Source organism: Elephantulus edwardii, unplaced genomic scaffold (genome assembly GCF_000299155.1).
Source record: "Elephantulus edwardii isolate Elephantulus edwardi_28Jun2011 unplaced genomic scaffold, EleEdw1.0 scaffold00156, whole genome shotgun sequence".
NCBI classification, from domain to species: Eukaryota; Metazoa; Chordata; class Mammalia; order Macroscelidea; family Macroscelididae; genus Elephantulus; species Elephantulus edwardii.
This window is the reverse complement of record NW_006399906.1, coordinates 2065172-2088655: the sequence shown is the minus strand read 5'-3', so window position 1 is coordinate 2088655 and position 23484 is coordinate 2065172. Positions and strand designations below refer to the sequence as shown.

Below are 23484 nucleotides of genomic sequence, written 5' to 3'. Positions count from 1 at the left end.
ATCAACAACTTATGGTATGCAGATGATACAACCTTTCTTGCTGAAAATGAGGTGGAACTGAAGCACTTGCTACAGCAAGTTAAGGACTGTACTCTTCAATATGAATGGAAGCTCAACATCAGGGAAAACAAAGATTCTCACCATTGGCCAACTGGCAGCACCATGATGGATGGAGAAGAGATTGAAGTTATTAACAGAGTTTGCTCGACTCCACAATCAACACTGTTGACACTAGCAGTAAGGAAATCAAAAGATTGATTGCATTATGTAAATCTGCTGTCAGGAACCTTTCCAGAGTACTGAGAAGCAACGATGTCAGTCTAGAGACTAAGGTACACCTGATCCAGTCTATGGCCTTCACAATTATTTGTTATGCATCAGATAGCTGGACAATGACTAAAGATGATAGAAGAAGAATTGATCCTTTGAGTTGTGGTGCTGGAGAAGAGTACTGAATCATGAACCGCCAAGAAAACAAGTTAAGTCCAAAAAAGCTTCTCCTTAGAGTCTGGGATTTTTAAGCTCTCTTTTACATTACTTTGGACAAGTAACCAGGAGGGACCGGTCCTTGAAGAAGGATATCATGTTCGGAAGGGTAAATGGATGAACACCAGATTTCAAAGGTATCAATTCTTCTTCTGTCATTCTTAGTCAAGCTCTCAGATGCAAAGCAAGTGACTGAAAAGAACATGGCTTGCATCATCTTTTCACTTTAGTTCTCAAACTGACATCATTACTCCTCAATAATTTGGAGGGGTCCCTGACTACTGAATTTCCCAGTGCACTATGTCTCTGAATCTTCTAACTGCAGGTACCAAGTTTATTGGTGGTGTCAATCCAAGTAAGATGAAGTTAGTGACAGTGTCAGTACTTTCTCTGCTCATGATGATATTTCCAAACAGTCCAGTGGTGAAGACTTTTGTTTTCTTGATGCTGAGATGTAATCCATACAGAAGGCTGCCATGTTAAACCTTCTCTCGCAAGTGCTTCATATTTTCCTCAGTTTCAACAAGCCAAGTAGAAAGTTACTGATGACACTTTCTCCAATCATGATGCCATACTTTTGTTCAGAATCAAGGTCTTAAATAATTTGCTCACCATACAGGTTAAACAGGTGTGGAGAAAAGATATAATCCTGATGCATATCTTTCCTAATTTTAAACCATGAAGTATTCCCTTGGTCAATTTGAGCAACAGCCTTTCGGTCTAGGTATCAATTTTGCATGAGCCCAATTAAGCGGTCTGTAATTTCTAGTCTTCCCAGTTAGCCCTTTGCAAAATCAATAAAGAATAACGAGACACTCGTCTCACTGTCAGGATCCATTTGACTATAGTAATGATATCCCACCAAGTCATTTAAAGTTCTCATAAAAATGTACTACAGTTTTAATAAAAAATAACATTTTGCCAATAAGAGTGTTGAAATTCATAACTAACCATGATTACTCAGTTGCCTTACCTTGATTTTTCCCCCCTTCTATATTAACTAGTGTTAGCCTGAGTATGTAACAATCAGATTGAAAGACATAAAGAGATTTGTAAGTATAAAGTAATATTAAAGACATCAGGCTAGAACAAATGCCACAAACATGGATATTGAAAAGATATCATGGTAGAAAAATGGGTAATCCCTTCCATGTGATTAAACGCCTCTGAAAAACTGATAAGAGGGTCAATTATGGGCTGGTTACAATTCAGTGGTACATTACCACAACAACAACATTGACGAGAACTAGGATAAGTTTAGTATGGATTACCCTTTCCATTAATTAGATTAATACTATATTGTTGTTCTGTGTGTGGAGCAAATAGAAGAATTCTACCAACTTTTGCAGTCAGAAATCAATAGAACATGCAATTAAACACATTGATAATAAAGGGTAACTGGGATGCAAAACCTGGCAACAGAGAAGAAGGATCAGCGGTTGGAAAGTATAGACTTTGTGACAGAAATTAAGTTGGAGACAGAATGATAGAATTCTGTATAATGGACATTTATTCATTTCAAATATGTATAATAAGAAATATAAATGCAGGCTATACACATGGATTTCACCTGATGGTATGCACAGGAATCAAAATGATTACATCTGTGGAAAGAACTGCTGTGAAAACTAGGCCAGGTGATGATTGTGGAACAGACCACCAACTCATATGCAAGTTCAAGATGAAGCTAAAGAAAATTAAAGCCAAAGGAAGCAAAATTTGACCTTGAGTCTATCCCACTAGAATTTCATAACCATCTCAGGAACATGTTTGAGGCCTTGAACACTAATGAGTGTAGACCAGATAAGTTGTGGGAGGATATCAAGAGTATCATCCAGGAAGAATGCAAAAGGTCATCATAAAGACAGAAGATGAAGAAAAGAACAAGATGGATGTCAGATGAGACTCTGAATATTGCACTAGAGTGCTGACAAGCCAAAGAGAAATTAAGGAGCTGAAATGAAGATTTCGAATGGCAGTGCAGAAAGACAAAGTAAAATATTATAATGAAATGTGCTAAAAGCTGGAGGTAGAAAACCAAAAGGATTGAACTCACTTAACACTTCTTAAGCTGAAGGAACTGAAGGAAAAAAAATGCAAGCCTCAAGTTGCAATATTTAAGGATACTTCGGGCATAATATTAAACGACCCAGGAAGAATTAAGAGAAGATAGAAGGAATACACAGAGTCACAGTACCAAAAGCAATTGGCTAACACAGAAGAATTTCATGAAACAATGTATGAGTAAGAGTCTGTGGTGACGAAGGAAGAAATTCAAGCTGTCTGAAGGAATTGGCGGAAAACAAGGTTCCAGGTATTAATGGCATACCAATTGACTATTTCAACAAAAGAGATGCTACCCTGGATGCACCCACCAAGTTGTACCAAGAAATTTGGAGGTTAACTACCTGGCCAACTGACTGGAAAAGATTCATACTTGTTTCCATTCAAAACAAAGGTGACCCAACAGAGAGTGGAAATTATGGAATAGTATCATTAACATCACATGCAAGCAAGATTCAGGAGAAAATTATCCAAAAACAGCTTGAACAGCACATCAACAGAGGACTGCCAGATGTGTAGGGTAGGTTTCGAAGAGACCATGGTACTAAGGATATTATAGCTAATGTTAGATGACTCTTGGCTGAAAGCAGAGAGTACCAGGGAAATGTCTGTGTTTCATTGACTAAGCAAAGACATTTGACTGTGTGAATCACAACAAACTGTGGCAAACCCTGACAGGAATGGGAATCTCAGAGCACTTGATTGTGTTTAAGCAAAATCTATACTTGGACAAGAGGGCAGTCATCAGAACAGAACTAGGAAACACTGCATGGTTCAAAATTGGGAAAGGGGTACTCCAGGGATGCATCCAAAACTATACCTTTTCAATCTATATGCAGAACAGATCATTTGGGAGTTTGGGATCCATGAGGAGGAATGTGGTAGCCCAAATGGAGGAAGAGTCATCAACAACCTGCATTATGCAGATGACACCCAACACTGTTTGCTGAAACTGAGGAGGACATAAGAAATTTGTTGCAGAAGGTCAAGGACTACAGCCTTCAAAATTGATTGAAGTGCAACATCAAGAAAACAAGATTCTCACCACTGGGCCAATTGGTAGCATCTTGATAGAGGGTGAAGAGATTGAGATTGTTGACAGCTTCAATTTTTCTTGGCTCTACAACCAACACTCTTGGTGCAAGAAGCCAGGAATTGAAAAAACATATTTTTTGGGGGAAAGTCTCCTGTCAGGGGCCTTTTCAGAGTACTGAAGAGCAACAATGTCAGTCTGGAGACTAAGGCACACCTGATCTAGGTCATGGTCGTTGCAATTACTTGCTATACATCATAAAACTGGACAATGACTAAGGATGAAAGAATGGGAATAGATGCCTTTGAGCTGTGGTGCTGGAGAAGAGTACTGAGTATATCATGAACTGCTGGGAGAACAAACAAGTCCATCCTAGCAAAAGTGAAACCCAACTGCTCCTTGGAGTCAAGGTTTTTGAAGCTCCATCTGACAAACTCAGGGCATGTTGCAAGGAGTGACCAGCTCTTGGAAGGGATACTGTGTTTGGGATGGTGGAGGGACAGCACAAGAGATGAAGACCCTCAATGAGATGGATTGACTCAGTGACTGGGATAATAGGGGTAGGTGTGTCAGAGACAATAAGGTGGGCTCAGGATAGGACAGAGTTCAGGGCTATTGTACATAGAATCGCTATGAGTCGCAATCAACTCAAAGGCACATAACAACAACAAAGATTAAGTTTAATCATAAAGCTAAAAGGAGAAAAGGATAGCACAGACCACTGCCCCTTTTCACTGTATTACTGATGCTGGGGGCACTGTTTTCCATTCTTTGGAAAGTAGTATCAATGTAGAAATTAATCCTAATGTCCTCAGTTTATTTATGTTACGTGGGTCACAGGTTTATTGCAAGAGAAGAGTGTACAGTTCACACACTAAATTCGCACTTTCACACTCTTTTACGATGTTAGAGACAATTTAGTGTAAATTCAGTGAACATAAAAGATGTGTAAAATGTAGCCAAAAGAATACTATTCTTGTCAAAGAAATTATTATTTAATCAGTCTTGGAGAGGGAAAGGTTATGCACATATCCTCTCACCAAATTAATTGTTTTTCAGAAATAATGAAGCACTTTTTCCAAAATGCTAAAGAACAGTAATGTAGAAATGAGCTATAGATTTAAAGAAAAGAGTATGTTCTAGTGTGCTGACGGTTGACTACTGCAACACATTTTAATGTATATACTGTGAATGAAAGTACTCTTGGCTAACTGAAAGTTCACAAACACTAGATACTCCATGGCGCAAAGATTTCTGCTTTAGAAATCCCACAGAACAACACAACTCTGTCACATCAGGTAACTAAAAATTGGACTCTTTCCATTAACACTTTCCACAGAGTGGATAAAGAATTTTATGTTGTTGGTTTTTTTACTATTATTTTTTGTGTGGGTACCGTCAAATCAGATCTGACTGGTACAGGAGGAGATTGCCTCTCCTCCTCCAGCAGAACATCTTGTCGATTCACAACATGTGCCTCTGGGATTGCAGTGCAGCTTCTTGCTACTAGGCCACCCGAGCTCCTCAAACTGGATAAAGCAAAGCCAGAGGCTAACTGACGTACAGACCAATTAGTCACATGCAGAATCAAACAGATGGTGGAAAAAAAATGAAAATAAGTCCACAGGAATCAAAATACAAATTTAGTGTATCAAAATACAAACCTGAGTATGTCCCAACTGAGTATCAAACTCACTGAAAAACATATTTGATATAGGGAACAACAGTGACAGAATACCATCAAGGACATCAAAGACCACACATATGAAGAAAGGAAAATGTATGAAAAACATTGGAAAAAAAGAAGAGCCCAAACTGGATGTCAGAGGAAACTCAAAACTGCACTGAAACATGAAGAATAAAAGCAAAGCAAAGAAATGCTAAAGAGAGCTGGACGAAAGATTTCAAAGAGTAGCTTGAAAAGACAAATTAAAGTGTTAGAACAAAATGTGCAAAGACCTAGAATTAGAAAACCCAGTGAAAAAGGGAGTCATGTAACATGCTGGATTGATTCAATGACTGCAACAATGAGCTTGAGCACGAAAGAGATTATTAGGAAGATGAAAATAAGGAAGATGTCAACTTATATTTCCAATGGCTGCCAATGGTCAAAATCAACCCCACAGCCCTAGCAATAAGACAAATATTTAAGAAGCAGTAGATACACAGATGTTGAAATAAATACGATGTCGATGTCTATGCAGTCCATCAGGTGAGGTCAATATCTAAAGTCACCATTTGTGTTTTTTAAAAATGGATTTTGTGGTGAATATTTCATTGGATGTATGGAATTGATCATTCTAACTGACAGATGCAAACCTGTGTGTGTTCACTGGTCTACGCCAGGAAATTTGGAGAACAGATGCTTGGCAGACTGACTTGAAGAGAAACATATTTTTCCCATGTCCAAGAAAGGCGATTCAACAAAATGTGGAAATTATAGAACAGTATTATTAATATCACTTGAAAACTAAACATTGCAGATCATTTAAAAATGGGTAGAACAGTATATAGACCGAGAACTGTCAAAAGTTCAAGCTGGGTGCTTGCTTTAACAGCTCATATACTATTACTAGAATAGTTAAGATAAGATTAGCATGGCCCATCCACAAGGATGACAAAAGTTCAAGCTGGGTTTGAAAGAGGCTGTAGCACCAGGGATATCATTGCTGAAATCAGATGGATCCTGTGTGAAAGCAGAGAATACCAGAAGACAGTCGATTTGTGCTTTATTGGCTATACATAAGCATTTGCCTGTGTAGATTTTAACACATTATGGCTAACATTGAGAAGAATGGAAATCCCAGAACACTGAGTTGTGCTCATGCAAAATTTATACCTAGACAAAGAGGCTGCTGTGCAAACATAACAAGAAAGCATGATATGCTTTAAAATTTAAAAAAAAAGGTGTAGACCAGGATTTTATCCTCTTTTCATATCTAATCAATCTGTTTGCTGAGTAAATTATTTGAGAAGCTGGACTCTATGAAAAGGACTGATCAGAAGAAGACTCAATCATTTCTCACATTCTGCAGATAACACAATCTTGCTTGCATAAAGTGAGGAGGACTTTGGCTTGCTGCAGAGGTCAAAGAATATAGCCTTCAGTATGGATTGAAATATACTTCAACATCAAGAAAACACAAATTCTTACCACTGGGCCAATCTGTCATGACAGATAGAGAAAAGATTAAAACAGTAAACAGCTTCATCTTACTTGGGTCCACAATCAACTCTCTCAGTACCAGCAGTCAGAAGATCACAAGAAATATTGCATTGAGAAAGCTTGCAGTCAGGAAGTTCTCAAAATTATTGAGAAACAGTGATGTCAGTTTAAGGTGTATCTGATTTAGGCCATGGCCTTTCCAATCACTTGCTATTCACCTGAGAGCTGAACAATGAATAAGGATAAACAGAGGAATAATTGATGCCTTTAAGCTGTTGTGTCAGAGAAGAGTAGTGAATATTCCATGAATTGCCTAAAGAACACATATGTCTTGGAGAAAATGTGGACTGAGTGGTGCCTGGAGACAAGCCTGGCAAAGCTTCATATCACATATTTCAGGCATGTTGCTAGAAAAAGTTGTTACTTGAAAATGGACATCATGTTTGGAAAGGTGGAGGGCCAGCGAAACAGAAGAAGACCTTCCATCAGATGAACTGACACAGTGACCCTAGCAATGTGCTCAACTGTGTCCGATTCATGACAAAGATGACACAGGATAGGACAGAATCCAGAGCTGCTGTTCATAGGATTGCTATGAGTCATATTCAACTCAAAAGCATTTAACAACAAGCTACAAACCTTACCTTACTATTAAAATTTCTGAGCAAATGTGACTTAAAAACAGATTACAGAACAGAACTTGGTCATAAGCCAGGAATTATGTGTAAAAAAAAAATAGATTGAGCTGTAGAACTCTGGTTAAAGAGTTGTTTTTACAAGAAGACCAGTTACTTCTTGGAGATTGTATTTCCTTAGCAATTAACCTATTGCCTTTTTGGAGTTTCTAAATCCACTGGAAAGGTTCCAGAAAAGAAATATAGGAATGTACAGAAGACAAAATATGGTTTACAAGAGACTGAAACCATAGTTATATAGAAGGGAAATTCAGAGACAGATGCTATCTGAGGGAGGCTGTGTCATGACTTTAATAAGTAAAAGTAAGATTGGAAAGTAATAATCAGAGCTATATTCTGATTTTTCATTGACCATGCAAAGACATTTGACTATGGGGATGATAATAAATTGTGGTTAATCTTGAGGAGAACGGGAATCCAGAACACTCATGTGAAACCTATAATTGGACCAGCAGGCAGTTTTCAGAAAAGAGAAAGGAAACACTGCTGGTTAAAAATCAAAAAAGGAGTGCATCAAGGATGCATCCTGTCTCTGTAACTTTTCAATCTAAATGTGGAACAGATCATTCAGGAAGCTGGACCTTATGAGGAGGAATGTGGCATCAGAATTGGAGGAAGACTCATCAACAACCTACATTATGCACACAACTTTTCTTGCTAAAACTGAGGAGGACCTGAAGAACCTTCTGCAGAAAGTAAAAGACTGCAGCCTTAAGTATGTACTGAAGATCCACATTAAGAAAAACAAAGATTCTCACCACTGGACCAGCTGGCAACAACACGATAAATAAAGAAGAGATTGAAATTGTCAACAATTTTAGCTTGTTTGGGACAATAATCAATATTCTTGGAATGAGCAGCCAGGAAATCAAAAGATGAATTGGATTGCGAAAGTATGCTCTCAGGGACCTCTCCAGAGTACTGAAGAGCAACCATGTAAGTCTAGAGACTAAGGTGCCCAGGCCATCGTCTTTGCAATTACTTGCTATGTGTCAGAGAGCTGGACAATGAATAAGATGACAAAAGAAGAATTGAGGCCTTTGAGTTGTAGTGCTGGAGAAGATTACTAAACATAATAAGGACTCCCAAGAGAACAGGTCTGTTCTGGAAAGGGTGAAACTAACTTACTCTTTGGATTCAAGGATTTTGAAGCTCCATCTCACATAATTTGAGCATGATGCCAGGAGGACTAGTCTTTGGAGAAGTACCTCATGCTTGGAAGGGTTGAGGGACAAGGCTGAAGAGGAAGACTCTGGATAAGAACGATTGGCACAGTAACCGGAGTTATAGGGCAGGTGTGTTGAAGACAGTGAGCTTGTGCAGGTTAGAAGAGAGTTCAGAGCTGTTATGCACAGGGTTGTTATGAGTCGCAGGAGACTTGATGGCACATAACAATAACAAAATTGTAAATAAACAAATATGATTGTCAGAAAGAATATCTATTCAATGGTAACCAGAAGACAAAGTACAGCTAACCCTACAGTTAAAAATCTGTACAAGGATGAGCTGTTCCCAGATGATAAATACTATGTCTAGGAACATTGTAAGATCTGTTAAACTTAACAGGATCAGAGTACCTGAAGAGGGGCAGATGTGCTAACCTAAGATCAGATGATGTAAATGTTAAAGCACATATGTTGTTGTTATTTGCCAGAGTCATCTGCCATTCTATGCATAATAGTTCTTAATCCTGCTCTATCTGGAGCCAATTTCACTGACTCTGACACACCTATTCCCATTACCTCAGTTAGTGTGTCAATCTATCTCCTCTAGACTCATCCTCTCTTATGGTGTCCCTCCAACTTTCCAAGCATTAAGCCCTTCTCCAAGGACTGGTCCATCCCAGTAACATGGCCAAAGTTATGTGAGATTGAGATTTAGAATCCTTGCCTCCAAGGAAAAACGTGGTTCGACCCTCTCAAAGACAGACCTGTTTTTTTCTCTTAGTAATCCATGGCATATTCAATACTCTTCTCTAGCACCACAGCTGAAAGGAATATATACCATATAAATTTCCATTTGACAAACACCCAACATATTGATAGCAATTCCAATATCACAACAACATAATCACTGTAGTAAACAAACTGACAGAGGAGTGATAGCTGGGCTCTATGATGAGTAATGTAGTATGAGGATTAGAGGTAGACTCTTCAACAATCTGCATTATGCAGATGACACAACCCTGCTTGCGGAAACTGAGGACCTGAAGAGCTTGCTGTGGAGGGTCAAGGACTGCAGTCTTCAATATGTACTGAAGCTCAATATCAAGAAAACAAAGATTCTCACTACCGACTGGGCCAATTGGCATCATCATGATACATGGCGAAGAGATTAAGATTATGTAGTTTGCTTGGCTCCACAGTCAACACTCTTGGTGCCAGCATCCAGGAAATTAAAAGACAAATTGCATTGGGAAAATCTGCTGTCACAGACCTCTCCAAAGAACAAACAAGGTCATCCTGGAGAGGGTAAAGGCAGGCTGCTCCTTGGAGGCAAGGATTCTGAAGCTTTGTTTGACATACTTTGGACATGTTGCAAGGAGCGAACGGTCCTTGGAAAGGGAAGACATACTTGGGAGGGTGGAGGGATAGTGCAGGAGAGGAAGACTCTTGATCAGATGGATTGAATCAATAACTGGGGTAATTGGGGTTAGGTGTGTCAGAGAGAGTGATATTTGTACAGGATAGACCAGGGCTTAGGGATGTTGTAGAAAGGGTCACTATGAGCTGCAAGCAACTCGATGGTACATAACAACAACAACAACCACATAGGAAACAAAATAGGATATTCCCATTGATTCTTTTATTCAGGGAATAGAGAGTAATCTAACTACTAATGTTATAACCATGTATTTAATAGTGATATTTACCCTCTGTCCTGCACATTAATTTCTACATAAGCCCAATGATGTATTCAGGTATACTACCAAAGATTACATGTAAGTTCAGTATTCTTTTCATCATAACATACTATCTAATAATATACTAAAAATATAATCAAATAATCTATTATAGCAACAAATTAAAAATATTTTCAATTAACTAATAAATAAAATTAGTGGAAGAAGTATACAGAGTATACTGCACCAAAAAGAACTGACTGACACAGAAGAACTTCAAGAAACATCATATGATCAAGAGGCAATGGTTATAAAGAGGGAAGTTAAGGCTGCTCTGAAAAACCCAGCAAAAAATAAAGCCCCAGAAATTGATAGAATACCAACTGACATATTTTAACAAACAAATGTTGCCTTGGAAGTGCTCACCAGAATATGCCAAGAAATCTGGAGGACAACTACCTACCTGGCCAAGTGACTGGAAGAGATGCATATTTTTTCCCATTCCACAGCAAGGGGACCCGATGGAGTGTGGAAACAGTCAAAACAATATCACTACCATCACACGCAAGCAAAATCCTGCTGAAGATTATGAAAAATAACTGGAACAACACATTGACAGAGAGCTACCAGAAGTACAAGCTGAATTTAGAAAAGGTTATGGCACGAGAGACATTATCACCAGTGTCAGATGGATCTTGACAGAAAACAAAAAGCACTAGAAGAATATCTGTGTTTCATTGACTATGCAAAGACATTTGGCTGTGTGGATCACAACAAACTGTGGTTAACCTTGAGGATAATGGGAATCCAGAACATTTTACTGTACTTATTCAAAACCTATACTTGGACCAGGAAGCAGTCCTCAAAACAGAGCAAAGAAACAGTTGTTCTTGTTATTATGTGCTGCTGAGTGGCCTGCGACACTTAGTGACCCTGGGTACAGCAGCTCTGAAGCGATCCTGTTCTAAGCCAGTATCACTAATTCAGACACACCAACCCCCATTGGACGGTTCAAAATCAGGAAAAGAGTAGATGTGTCCTGTCTCCATATCTTTTCAACCTATATACAGAACAGATAATTAGAGACAGTGGGCTTTATGAGGAGAAAAATGGCATCACGATTGGAGGAAGACTCATCAACAACCTACCTACGTTATGGAGATGACATACCTCACTTGTTGAAACTGAGGAGGACCTGAAGCACTTGCTGCAGAAGGTCAAGGTCTTTTTTAAATATGGATTGACACTCAACATAAAAAAAAGATTCTCACCACTGGGCCAATTGGCAGTACAATTATAGACAGAGAAGAGATTGAGGTTGTTAACTATTACTGCTTGCTCAATTCCACCGTCAAAACTTACTAACAGCAGTTAGGAAATCAAAAGACAAGTTGGACTGGGAAAATCTGCTGGGAGGGACCTCTCCAGTGTATTGAGAAGCAACAGTGTTAGTCTAGTAACTAAGATATGCCTGATTCAGGCCATAGTCTTCACAATTACTTGTTATGCATCAGAGAGCTTCACAATGACTAAGGATGAAAGAATTGATGCCTTCAAGTTGTGGTGCTGGAGAAGTCTTGAACATCCCATGAACTGCCAAGAGAATAAAGTTGCCTTGGAAAGGGTAAAACCAAGTTTTTCCTTGGAGGCTAGAATTTTTTAAGCTCCATATTACATACTTTGAGTACGTGGCCAGGAGGCACCAATCCTTGGATACCATGCTTCGATGGGTAGAGGGTCAGTGCAGGAGAGGGAAACCTTGAATGAGGTAGGATTAGTGCAGTAACTAGAGAATTGGGGGTAGGTACGTTGGAGTCAGTGAGACTAGCTCAGGACAGGGCCAGCTTCAGAGCTGTTGTTGCTATTAGTCAGAGGTGACTTTACCAGACATAACACAACAACATATACTAGTTGTACATTGTTATGATATTTTTTAGTCATATCACAAAAACTTTTTTTTTCCTCTAAAAGGATTCCTTTTCAATTCTCTCAAGGTTTATTTCACTTCTAGATAAAACTTTAAAATCAAAGCTTTGTCAAAGACAATAAAAGAAAAATTTAAAAGAGGATGACTGTGGATATATTCTGTGTTCTATAAGAAAACAGAAGTAGTATAAACATTCAGAATTCAAGTTATGTAAGGTTGGATGAAGAAAACTACAGGATACAATGAGGCTAAGTTCTACAGAGTAATTCACAAATATACTGCAGGAGTTTTGAGAAGCTGTAAGCTAGTTTATCTTTCAGAAAGTATGCTACAGTTCTCAAAAGAAGGAGAGAACTACACATAATAAAGGTAAATTACTGAAGATTTTCAAACTGTCCATGGTTTTGATACCTATGTAACTATGAAGTCTGGTTTTCCTTCAACTTTTGCCTGACTACATTTTGCTTTTCATGCCATTTTTTTCTCCTTTTACCTTTCTTACATTTCCATCTATCAACTAATTTAGCCTTATCTTTCCTTTTCTTCATGTTTCATTTTAAATCCTTTTGTTACTTCTTTTAAAATTATATATTGGCTTTCTTAAAAAGTTTGTATAAACTGTGTTTTATGCTATTCTTTATTTTTATTGTATTTTATACAGTATTTTTCACCAATTATGTTTTCTAAAACTAATCACCATTAGACCTGCCTTTTCCCTCAGATCCTTCTATTTCCTTCAACTTCTCTGTCCACTCACCAAACTATGCAACCTTGTGGTTTTGTCCTTACCCATCCTCACCCCTCTGCTCCTACCCTGTTTCCCCATGTGTTCCCATACGTTTTACTAGTTATTCTTTTATTTTTACAATAATGGTCTTATGGAGTATTTGTTATTATGAGACTGAGTTCACTCAGCATAATGCTCTCCAACCTCCCAAACTATGTAGAATTTTTCAAAATCATTGCTCTTGCGAGCTGCATAGTATTCCATTGTATAAATGGACAATTTCTCAATCTATTCATTTGGGCCGGTTCCATGTTCTTGCAATGATGAATAATGCTGCTATGAAGAATAGTGTATTTGTGTCTCAGTTCTAAATTATTTGGGGCATATTCCTAGTAGTGGAATAGTTGGGTCATATGGAGTTTCTATGTTCAACATTTTGAGGAAATGCCAAACTGTATTCCAGAATGGTTGTACCATTTTACAAACCCACCAACAGTGTATGAGAGTTCTTACCTCTTCACATCCTCTCCAAAATTTAATGTTTGCAACCACACTAAATCTTACCACTACTAGAGTTAGATTTTCTCATTGTGGATTTTATTTGCATGTCTCTTATTCCCAGGGATTTTGAGCGTTTTTTTCACGTGTCTGTTGGCCATCTGAATGTCTTTTCTGTGAAAAGTCTTTTCACGTCTTTTGTCCATTATTAAAGTGGTTATCAGTCTTCTTCTGGAGGCCAAGGAGTATTCTGTAACCTTTTGTTATAAGATCCTTGTTGGAGATGGTATTGCTAAATATTTGTTCCCAGTTGGCAGGTTTCCTTTTCATCCTGTTGGAAAAAGGTTGTGTTTTTTGTTTGTTTGTTTTTTGTTTTGTTTTTTTTATGAGCACAGAGATTTAATCTTTTGAAAGTCCCATTCATCAATATTATCCTCTCCAGATTAAGCATTTCTAGTATTATCTATTTATTATTATCAATATAGTCTATTTGGCCATAGACTAGGTTGCCTAAGCTTGAACCTAGTTTGTCTCTTAAGAAGTTTATGGTTTGAGGCTATACTCACAGGTCCCTGATCCACCTTGAGTTGATATTTGTGTATGGTGGATATTTGTGTATGGTGGATATTTGAGATGTGGATCCTATTTCAGTTTTCTGCAGGCAGAAGTCCAGTTATCCCATCACCGTTTGTTGAAGAGGCTTTCATTTCCCCATTTGACAGGTTTTATTTCCTTTTAGAGTATCAGTTGATGAAAGGTCCCTTTCTGGGTTCTCAATTCTGTTCCATTGATTTTTGTACCTGTCATTGTACAAGCATCATGTTGTTTTGGTTACTAACGCTGTGTAGTAGGTATTGAGGTCAGAGAGTGCTATGCCTCGACTTCATTTTTGGTTTTCAAAAGTACTCTGCTTACTTGGGGTCTCTTTTCTCTACAAACAAACTCGATAATTTCCTTTTCAATCTTCTTGAAAAATTAGTTGTATTGAGATTGCATTGAAAATGTAGATTGCTTTTGGTAGGATTGTCATTTTCACAATATTGAGTCTTCCTATCCATAAACAGGGCTTATTTTTCCATTTCTTTAGGTCTATCATTGTGTTTGACAGAAAAGTTGCAAGTTTTCTTTGCACATGTGAGTCTCTAGTTAGATATATTCTCAAGTATCTCAATTTGCGATTGGCTATTCTAAATGGTACTGTTTTCCTGGTTTTCTTCTCTGAGTTCTCTTTGTCAGTGCAGAGGAATCCCATTTGACTTTTGAATATTGATCTTGTATCCTGCCACTCTATGAATTAGTCTACTAGCTCTAACAGTTTTTTGTTCAGTCCTTGGAGTTTTCTGTGTATACTATCATATCTCTACACTATCATATCATCTTCATAGAAAGACAGTTTAATCACCTTTTTGGAAGGAGGAGTAGCATCCGCTTCCATAATAGCTTGCCCCTGGAAGCCCTATGAACCTAGAGAGAGGATGAAAGGCACCCAAGCATTGAGGACTCTCCTTCATAGAGTTGCTATGAGTCGCCTGTGACTTGACAGCACTTAACAACAACAACAACCTTTTTGTGAATCTGGATGCCTTTTATTTCCTTGTCTTGTCATACTGCATTAGCAAATACTTCAAATATGATTGTAAATAGAATTGGTGACAGTAGGCATCTTTGCCTCACCTCTGTTCACAAGGAAAATATGTTTAGTCTTTCTCCATTGAGAATGATATTGGCTCTAGATTTTGCAATAATTTTCATAATAATTTTGTAGAGGAAACTCCCTTCTATTCCAATTTTGCTGAGTGTCTTTATCAGGAAGTGATGTTGAATTCTATTATAGGCCTTTTCTGCATCAACTGCTAAGATTACATGGTTCTTGCTTTGTTAATGTGGTGAATTACATTGACTGCTTTTTTCTTTTTTATAATTAATTTTAATGAAAGTTGTTTTGTTGAGCCATCCTTCCATACATGTTACAAATCCCACTTGGTCATAATGAATTAATTTTTTATGTCCTTTTGGATTATACTGGCTAAAGTTCTCTTAAGGATTTTTGTGTCTATGAGATATTGGTCTATAGTTTTCTTTTTTGGTATACCTTCATCTGATTTTGGTATTAGAGTTATGCTTGCTTCACAGAATGTCTCTAGAAGTATTCCTTTTCGATTTTTTTTAAATCAAGTATAATTGGTGATAAATCTCTGACTGGTAGAATTCTTCCATGAAGCCATCTGGCCCAGGATTTGTTTCTCTCCTCTTTGACAAACTGTTTATTGAACTTTCCATTAGTATAGTGTTTTTAATTATATCAGGGTACAGAGATTCAGGGGGGAGGTAAAGTGGCAATGGTGAACTTGCGGATCTGGTCTCCCAACAGTACCTGCCGCTCCACCCCTGATTCTGCAATTGCTGTTCCACTGGAGCCATCTCGATCCATGGCCAAAGCAAGAATATTAGCAGCGAAGTTCCAATGTTCCTTAGACACTCTTCCTTAGTCATGCCTTCCCGGTAGGTAGCACCAACACAGTCACAGATATAGGAGCTCCCAGAACCTCTAATGGCAATGGACTGCCTTACCATCATGCTCTCCATGGTCACTGAGTACACCTGCCCTCCTTCTTGGGGGTTCCTAGCCTGCAACGATGATTCCTGCCATCAGGTCTTCCAATATCTGTAACATATCTCCTTAAAGAGGCTGGCTGCCGTGTGTACCAGTGGAGTCTCATTCAGTTTGATGCTCTAGAAGCCAAGCTGGTAAGTGACAGCATCAGCTACTGCCTGCAGCTCAGCTGCTGAGCCGGAGCAGCAGCAGGATATCCAGTCACGTATGGGGGTCAGCTTGTCAGGCACTCAGTTGGCAATGTAGGACCACGTAGTGGTTCCGGAGTCCACTCCCAGAACCATGCCCCGTTGAACTGCACAGCCATAACTGTGGTCCCTGTGGAAACTTCCCAATCTTCCCAATCAGACGTGAGCCCCTCAGGCCCCCAGATCAGTGCTGGCCCCATCCCTCAAGCAGCTACTAAGGTTACAGCCATCTTCCTCCTCCCTTGCCCAGGATTTTTTTAGTGAAGGAATCTTTTTATGACTGGCTCAATTCTTTCGCTCACCATCTTCCCTTTACTTAACAAGTTAAAATTAGTATGGATAAAATATTAATTACCAGTGAAATCAAACTTATCTCAGAAAAAAATTTAAGATTATGTAACTGCATAAAATCAGTGGAATATGAAACTGTTTTGATTCCAGCTTCATCTTGACCTCTTACTAGCTGTGACCTTAAGGATTGTACTATCTCAAAGTTATGCACTATAATAATGGGGTTGTTAGGAGGAACACATGAGATTAACTACATGAAAGGCACCTATGTGTTCAATAAAGGTAAACACATAATAAATGCTGAATGCACACATGTCTTGTTTCTATGTTCTAGGAACTATTGAACACGTCTACTTCTTACTCTTAGTATTGTATTTGATAAGACAGAAGTCAACATATTATGAAAAATCTATTATGAAAAAAAAGTTCTACCTACACCACAATAAGTTATTACAAAATTAAATGGTACTGTTCTTTACATGTTCATCAGGGTCATGCATGAGGAAAAACAACAAAAAAAAAATAGTAGTTAAATGAAACTTAGAGTGGGCCAATTATCAAGATGAGTTTTAAGATAATATTTTTAACTGTACTTTGAGATATATTTAAATTCATATTACAAAGAGTATCAAATGATTATTATTTCTACTTTTAATCTTCTACTGACTACATTAATTTTAAAAGCACTTGGAGAAAGCAGTGCATTCCAACAGATAATTCTTAAAAAATTACAGCAAAGTCTACATATTCAAAATAAGGCTTTATAATATTCTTATACAAGATCTGGGGTATTAAGTACAACAGAATAGCTTCATTAAAAAAATTTGGGGAGCTCTGGTGGCCTAGTGGCAAGATGCTGCACTGCAATCCCAGAGGAACACAGTTCGAATCCACCAGACGCTCTGCCGGAGAAGGAGGCGCAATATCCTCCTGTACCAGTCAGATCTGATTTGACGGTACACACACACAAAATAATAAAAAATGTAAAAAAAAAAATTTGTTTAAATATACTGTTTTCACTAAGACATTTAATTACCTCATGTCAGCACAAGAGAGAAAGGCCTCTATGAATGGATTGGCATAACAACTGTAGCAATGGGTTTAAACACAACTGAAATTGTGAGAATGGTGGAAGATCATGTAGGTTTTCATTCTGCTCTATAAAGTGTCACCATGTATCAGAGTCAAAAAGATAGCACCTAATAACAACAACATGTATAAGTAAAAGTAAATGTCCAACATTCCATAATAACAAAGAATATACTGATCCATAACACGGAAAAAAACCTCCACCACATTGAAAGAAGCCACAACCTTCAAAAATTCTCCTGTATTTGTAAAAACACTTCTTATTAGGCTTTAATATTTTAATAGGAGAAAATGCTTCCCAGAATAAATAAAGTCTAACAAAAGTATAAGGCCCTATCAATCAGTGTTTTAATCATAAATGAAAGATAATAATAACTTGAAAAGAAAAAAGAGTACACATACCCTTATGTATGAATATAGAATATTTCTTACATATTCATGTTTAACACTCTTTAAACAAGGAAACCTATTATCAAAAAAACAAAACCTAAAATGAGGTTATACATTTTTCATCATGTCAGACAAATACAATCATAGCTCACTAAATGTTCTTCTTACATGTCAAGCAGCTTAGAAAATCCTACATCCTTTAAATATGACTCCTAAAAACTTGTCAGCAAGATGATGAATCTGTCATCTACTCTAACCCTCTAAGTTCATACAAACTTAACCGCTGCCATGTAAAGTAACATACATATAAAGACGACATTTTCATTATCGGTTTTGGAAGGGGAAAATATAGACAGATATATTAAGTGTACTGCACAAATTTGTTTCATTTATTAAACACTAAAAGTGTTAGAGTTCAAGTTGCATAATATCAAAATAAATTTGTCTTCAGGTATAATATTCAAAGATATATATTAAGTATTTTCATGAGAATGTTCTATTTCTTAGTTAACCCTTATCAATACTATAGGGCCAGAAAATAGGTACTTAGTAAACATATTTGACCAATCATCAATTAATCTAAGAAGGGCAAGTCTTAGAAAAATCTTATCATTGAGAACAAAATGACAAATACATTATAACATTTCTGTTCTTAAGTCAAGATACAAAAGTTTACCTGCCAAAATCATCTGTGATATTTATGTTAAGACAACTCAAGTGATAAGGAGTTGCACTGTCAACCTAAAAGCATATGGTTCAAATCCAGTATCTGCTCTGCAGAGAGAGATAGGCAATCTCCTCCTGTGTAATTTACTGCCTCTGAAAAGGTATTCAAGGGTCCATCAAGAGTCTGTTCCAATTCAATGGTTGTTGTTGTTATGTGCCATCGAGTCGTTTGCGACTCATAGCGACCCTATGTACAACAGCCCTAAACTGTGCTCTATCCTGTGCCAATCACATAGCCTCTGACACACCCATCCCAATTACCCCAGTCACTGAATCAATCCACCTCATAGAGGGTCTTCCCCTCCTGTGCTGTCCCTCTATACTACCCAGCATGATGTCCCTCTCCAAAGACCTGTCTCTCCTAGAACTCAATGGTACACAACATTTATATTAAAGTACACTCTAGTGGCCTTGTGGTTAGGGAATTGGACAGCCAATACATAGGCAGGCCGTTTGAATCCACCAGTTGCTCCACGGGAGAAATACAAACAATATCCTCTTGTGTGATATCTTCCTTCTGAAAACCTGTGAGAGTCAATTATGAGTGGGTTCTAACTCTTTATCAATGAGCGAGTGAATTATTTTTGTTAAAATATAAAGCCTTAAAGATAATTATATAATCTGACCCAAGAATAGTACTTCTAAGAGAATTTTAAAAACTTGGCTAAGTACATAAGCTAACAAATTTATGAATGAGGACCTACTATTTATAATGACAAAAACAAAAAAAATATTCAAATGTCATATGAGAAGAAAATAAGTCAAATATATCCTTGATGTCCTAAAACTGTTGTTGTAGTGTACCAATTGGAAATGGACTCACAGCTAAAAGCTTCCAGGTTTTTAGAGGCTGTAAACCACACAGAGAAGAATGCACATCTTTTTCCTGTGGAGCAAGTGGTGGGCTGGAATCACATGGCTTTGAATTGGCAGTGCAACTCCTTACCAATAAGCCACCAGAGCTCTCTATCCTGAAACTAGTAGTGCGATATTTCCTCTACGTTTCTCTTAAAGTTCAACATATTTCTTATTCTTATACTTAGAGGGGTAAAAAAACTATACAAAAAAGAGTAAAATATCTAAGTTTATTGTCTTAACTCAAGTAAGTTTTAAATAAATATAGAAAATAAAATTTTGTTGTTGTTGTTATCTACAATAGCTCTGAATTCTGCCCTATCCTGGTAGTCTGTTTCTGACACACCTACCTCCATTATCTCAGATAATGTGTCAACCCATCATTCCCTGGGTCTTCCTTTCTTGTGCTGTCCTTTCACTCCTTCAAGCATGATGTCCCTCTCAAAGAACTGGTCCCTCCTAGCAACATGGCCAAAATATGTGAGATAGAGTTTAAAACTCCTTGCCTCCGAGGCACGTGCTACTCATAGTGAACCTATGTACAACAGCCCTAAAACCTCCTTTATCTTGTGCCAATCTTATTGTCTGTGACACACCTATTCCCATTACCCATGTCACTGAATCAACCCTTCTCATTGAGGGTCTTTTACTCCTGTGCTATCCCTCCAACCTCATAGGCATGATGTCCCTCTCAAAGGACTGGTGTCTCGTTGCAACACATCCAAAGTATGTCAGACAAAGCTTCAGAATCCTTGCCTCCAAGGAGCAGCCTGGTTTAACCCTCTCCAGGTCAAACCTGTTCATTCTCTTAGAAGTCCAATATTCAATGTTCTTCCCCAACACCACAGCTCAAAGTCATCAATTATTGTTATTACATCAATATATGGGGCCTTGACTTTCCTAATTTCTTCAGAGCAGCTTGAACTTCCTCCATCATCAATTCCTCTTGATCACAATTTGTTTCATGAAATTCTTTTGTGTCAGCCAGGGGAAAGTTTGCTCCTCCCTGCCTCCAGGCCCAGACAAGGATTGCATCAGGGATGTGTCTTGTCTCCATACTTCTTCAATCGACATGCAGAACACATCATTTGGGAGCCTGGGTTTTATGAGAAGGAATGTGGCATCAGGATTGGAAGAAGACTCATCAACAACCTATATTATGAAACTGACACAACCTTGCTTGCTGAAACTGAGGAGGACCTGAACTGTTCACTGGGCTAATTAGGTGCTTCATGATGGATGGAGAAGGGACCTCTTTAGAGTACTGAAAAGCAATGATGACAGTCTGCAGACTAAGGTGAACCTGATCTAGCCATGCTATGCACTAGAGAGCTGGATAACGACTAAGGATGATAAAAGAACATCATCAGTGCCTTTGAATTTTGGTGCTGGTGAAGAGTCTTGAATATCCAATGGACTACCAGGAGAACAAAAAGGTCTGTCCTGGAGAGGGTGAAACCAGGCTGTTCCCTGGGGGTAAGAATTTTGAGGCTCCATCTCACATACTTTGGACATGTGGCCAAGGGAGACCAGTCATTGGAGGGAGACATCATGCTTGGAAGGGCGGAGAAACAGCTTAGGAGAGGAAGATCCAGTATGAGATAGATTGGCTCAGTGACTGAAGAAATGGGATTAGGTCTGTCACAGACAATGAGATTTGTTCAGGACAGGGAAGCTTTCAGAGCTAATGTAATAGTGCTATTATGAGCCGCAGGTGACATAACAAAAACAAAAACAGCATTCTAAGAGATACTCAGTACCCTTCTCCAGCATCACAATTCAAAGGTATTAATTCTTCTGTAATTCTTATTCACTGTTCAACTTGCAGATACATAGGAAGTAATTTAAAAGCTCATTGCTAGAATAAGGTGCACCTCAGTCTTTAAACTAACATCATTACTCTTGAGATTTTGGGAGAAATCCTTGACAGCAGATTTTCCTAATGCAAAATCTTTTTAATTCTAAACTACTGCTACTATGGCTGTAAACATTATATTTAAGTAAAGAAAACTGTCAACAATTGAAATCTTTTCTTTATCTTTCCTTATTGGTCCAGTGGTGAGGATTTTTGTTTTCTTGATGTTGAAATGGAATTCACATCAAAAACACTAGTCTTTGATCTTCTTCAGCAAGTGTTTCAAGTCCTCTATACTCTCAGGAACAAGGTTATATTATCACCCAGGATGGTGAGGAGTATTCTGCAAACACTAATAGGACAGTCTTCTTTATATAGTCCAGCTTTTTAAATTATTTGCTCGGCTTAAAGAGTGAATAGGTATGGAGAAATGATAAACCATGATGCATACTTTTCTTGATTTTAAACCATGCAGAATCCCCTTGTTGTTTTTTAAAACTGTTTCTTCGTCTAGGTATCAGTTTTAGGCTTGACATGAACACAATGGTTTTGGAATTTCCATTCTTCTAAATGCTAGCCAATTCTTGTTATAATCCACAGTCAAATAACTTTGCAAAGTCAAAAAGTAGGGTTGCTATGAGTTATAGTCAACTTGATGGCTTTTATGAACAACAACAGTCAATAAAACACAAACATCTTTCTGGTAGTCTCTGCTTCAGTGAGATAAACATCCTTCTGATATTCTCTTTCAGCCAAGATTCCTCTAATACCAACAATGATTACCTATGCCATTGTCTCTTCTGAACCCAGCAAATTTTCAGGCAGTTCCTGATCAATGTACTGTTCTAGCCACTTCTGGATAATCTTCATGTGATATTAATGATATTGTTCAATAATACGGACATTCTGCTGGATCACCTTAATTTAGAAGTGAGAAAAAATATGGAGCAATTCCAGTAAGTTGGCCAAATAGCTGTCTTCCAAATTTCTTGGCATATACGAGTGAGCATGTCCAAAGTTGTATTTGTTAGCTGAAACACATCAATTGATACTCTATCAATTCCTGGGGGACTTTATTAAGCCAATGTCTGAGATGCTGTATGAACTCCTTCTTCATTACCATTAGTTCTTGATCATATGTTACTTATTAAAATAGTTCAGTGTGGACCAGATCTTTTTGGTACAAAGACTCCGCGCTTTCCTTCCATCTCCTTATATTTTTTTTTAAAGTTTAAATTCATTTTATTTTAGCATCCTAAGAAATGTGTTTACTTAAAAAAACAAAACAAAAACAAAAAAAACCCCAACCAACTCTGCTTCAAATAAATCAAGGTCAAAATTTAACGAAGAAGAAAAAAGAATTAAATGAAGAATACAAGATGATCTGAGTCTCCTTTGTCTAAATCTTGGTGTGATGATGAAAAGCAGCATCAGGTTAGGATGGCAGGTGACAGATCCAAGTAAGTGCAAATTTGTTAACATTTCTCCATTTCTAAATCATTCTTAAAGAAAATCATGTATGAGATCACAGTTGACTGCATGGATCATAAAAAATAATGGCTAGCATTCAGAAAAATAGGAATCCCAAAACCACCGTGTTCTTGTGTAACTAAGAAGCAGTTTTCAAAAAGAGAAAGCTGAAAAAAAGAAAGAGTGAAATATTTCAGTCACAAAAAGACAAATACTGCATAATGCCACTGTTACAAAACAGGACTGACATGGGGGTCGGGAGAGACTAAGAAAAGAGGGGATAAGTAATGTACATGGCATTGAAACAGACAGGGAGAAACTATGTAAAAGGAATATATGATTAGGTATTATTGGTATGACAAGAGTCCAGAATAAGAGCTACACAGTAAAGTGGCAGGGAGGGGGGGCTGTATAACAATGAAAGAGCTTTTTTTCCAAGGGAAAAATGCAAACTGGCGGAGGCGGGGTGCAAAAATAGATGAATGGAAATCCAAGTTCTTTATAAACTTTTATTAAATATGTCATTTTTTTAAAAAAAAAGAGGGGCAGAAAACTGGTTTCCTGCAAA

At 37.8% G+C, this 23484-nt stretch overlaps 1 protein-coding gene and 1 pseudogene across 1 annotated transcript in view; both read right to left on the bottom strand.

Moving 5' to 3' along the window:
• Positions 1-23484, bottom strand: part of FBXL17 (F-box and leucine-rich repeat protein 17) — an 809991-nt gene that overhangs the window by 564788 nt on the left and 221719 nt on the right. The window lies entirely within an intron of this gene.
• On the bottom strand, positions 15756-16470 carry LOC102867612 (annotated as a pseudogene).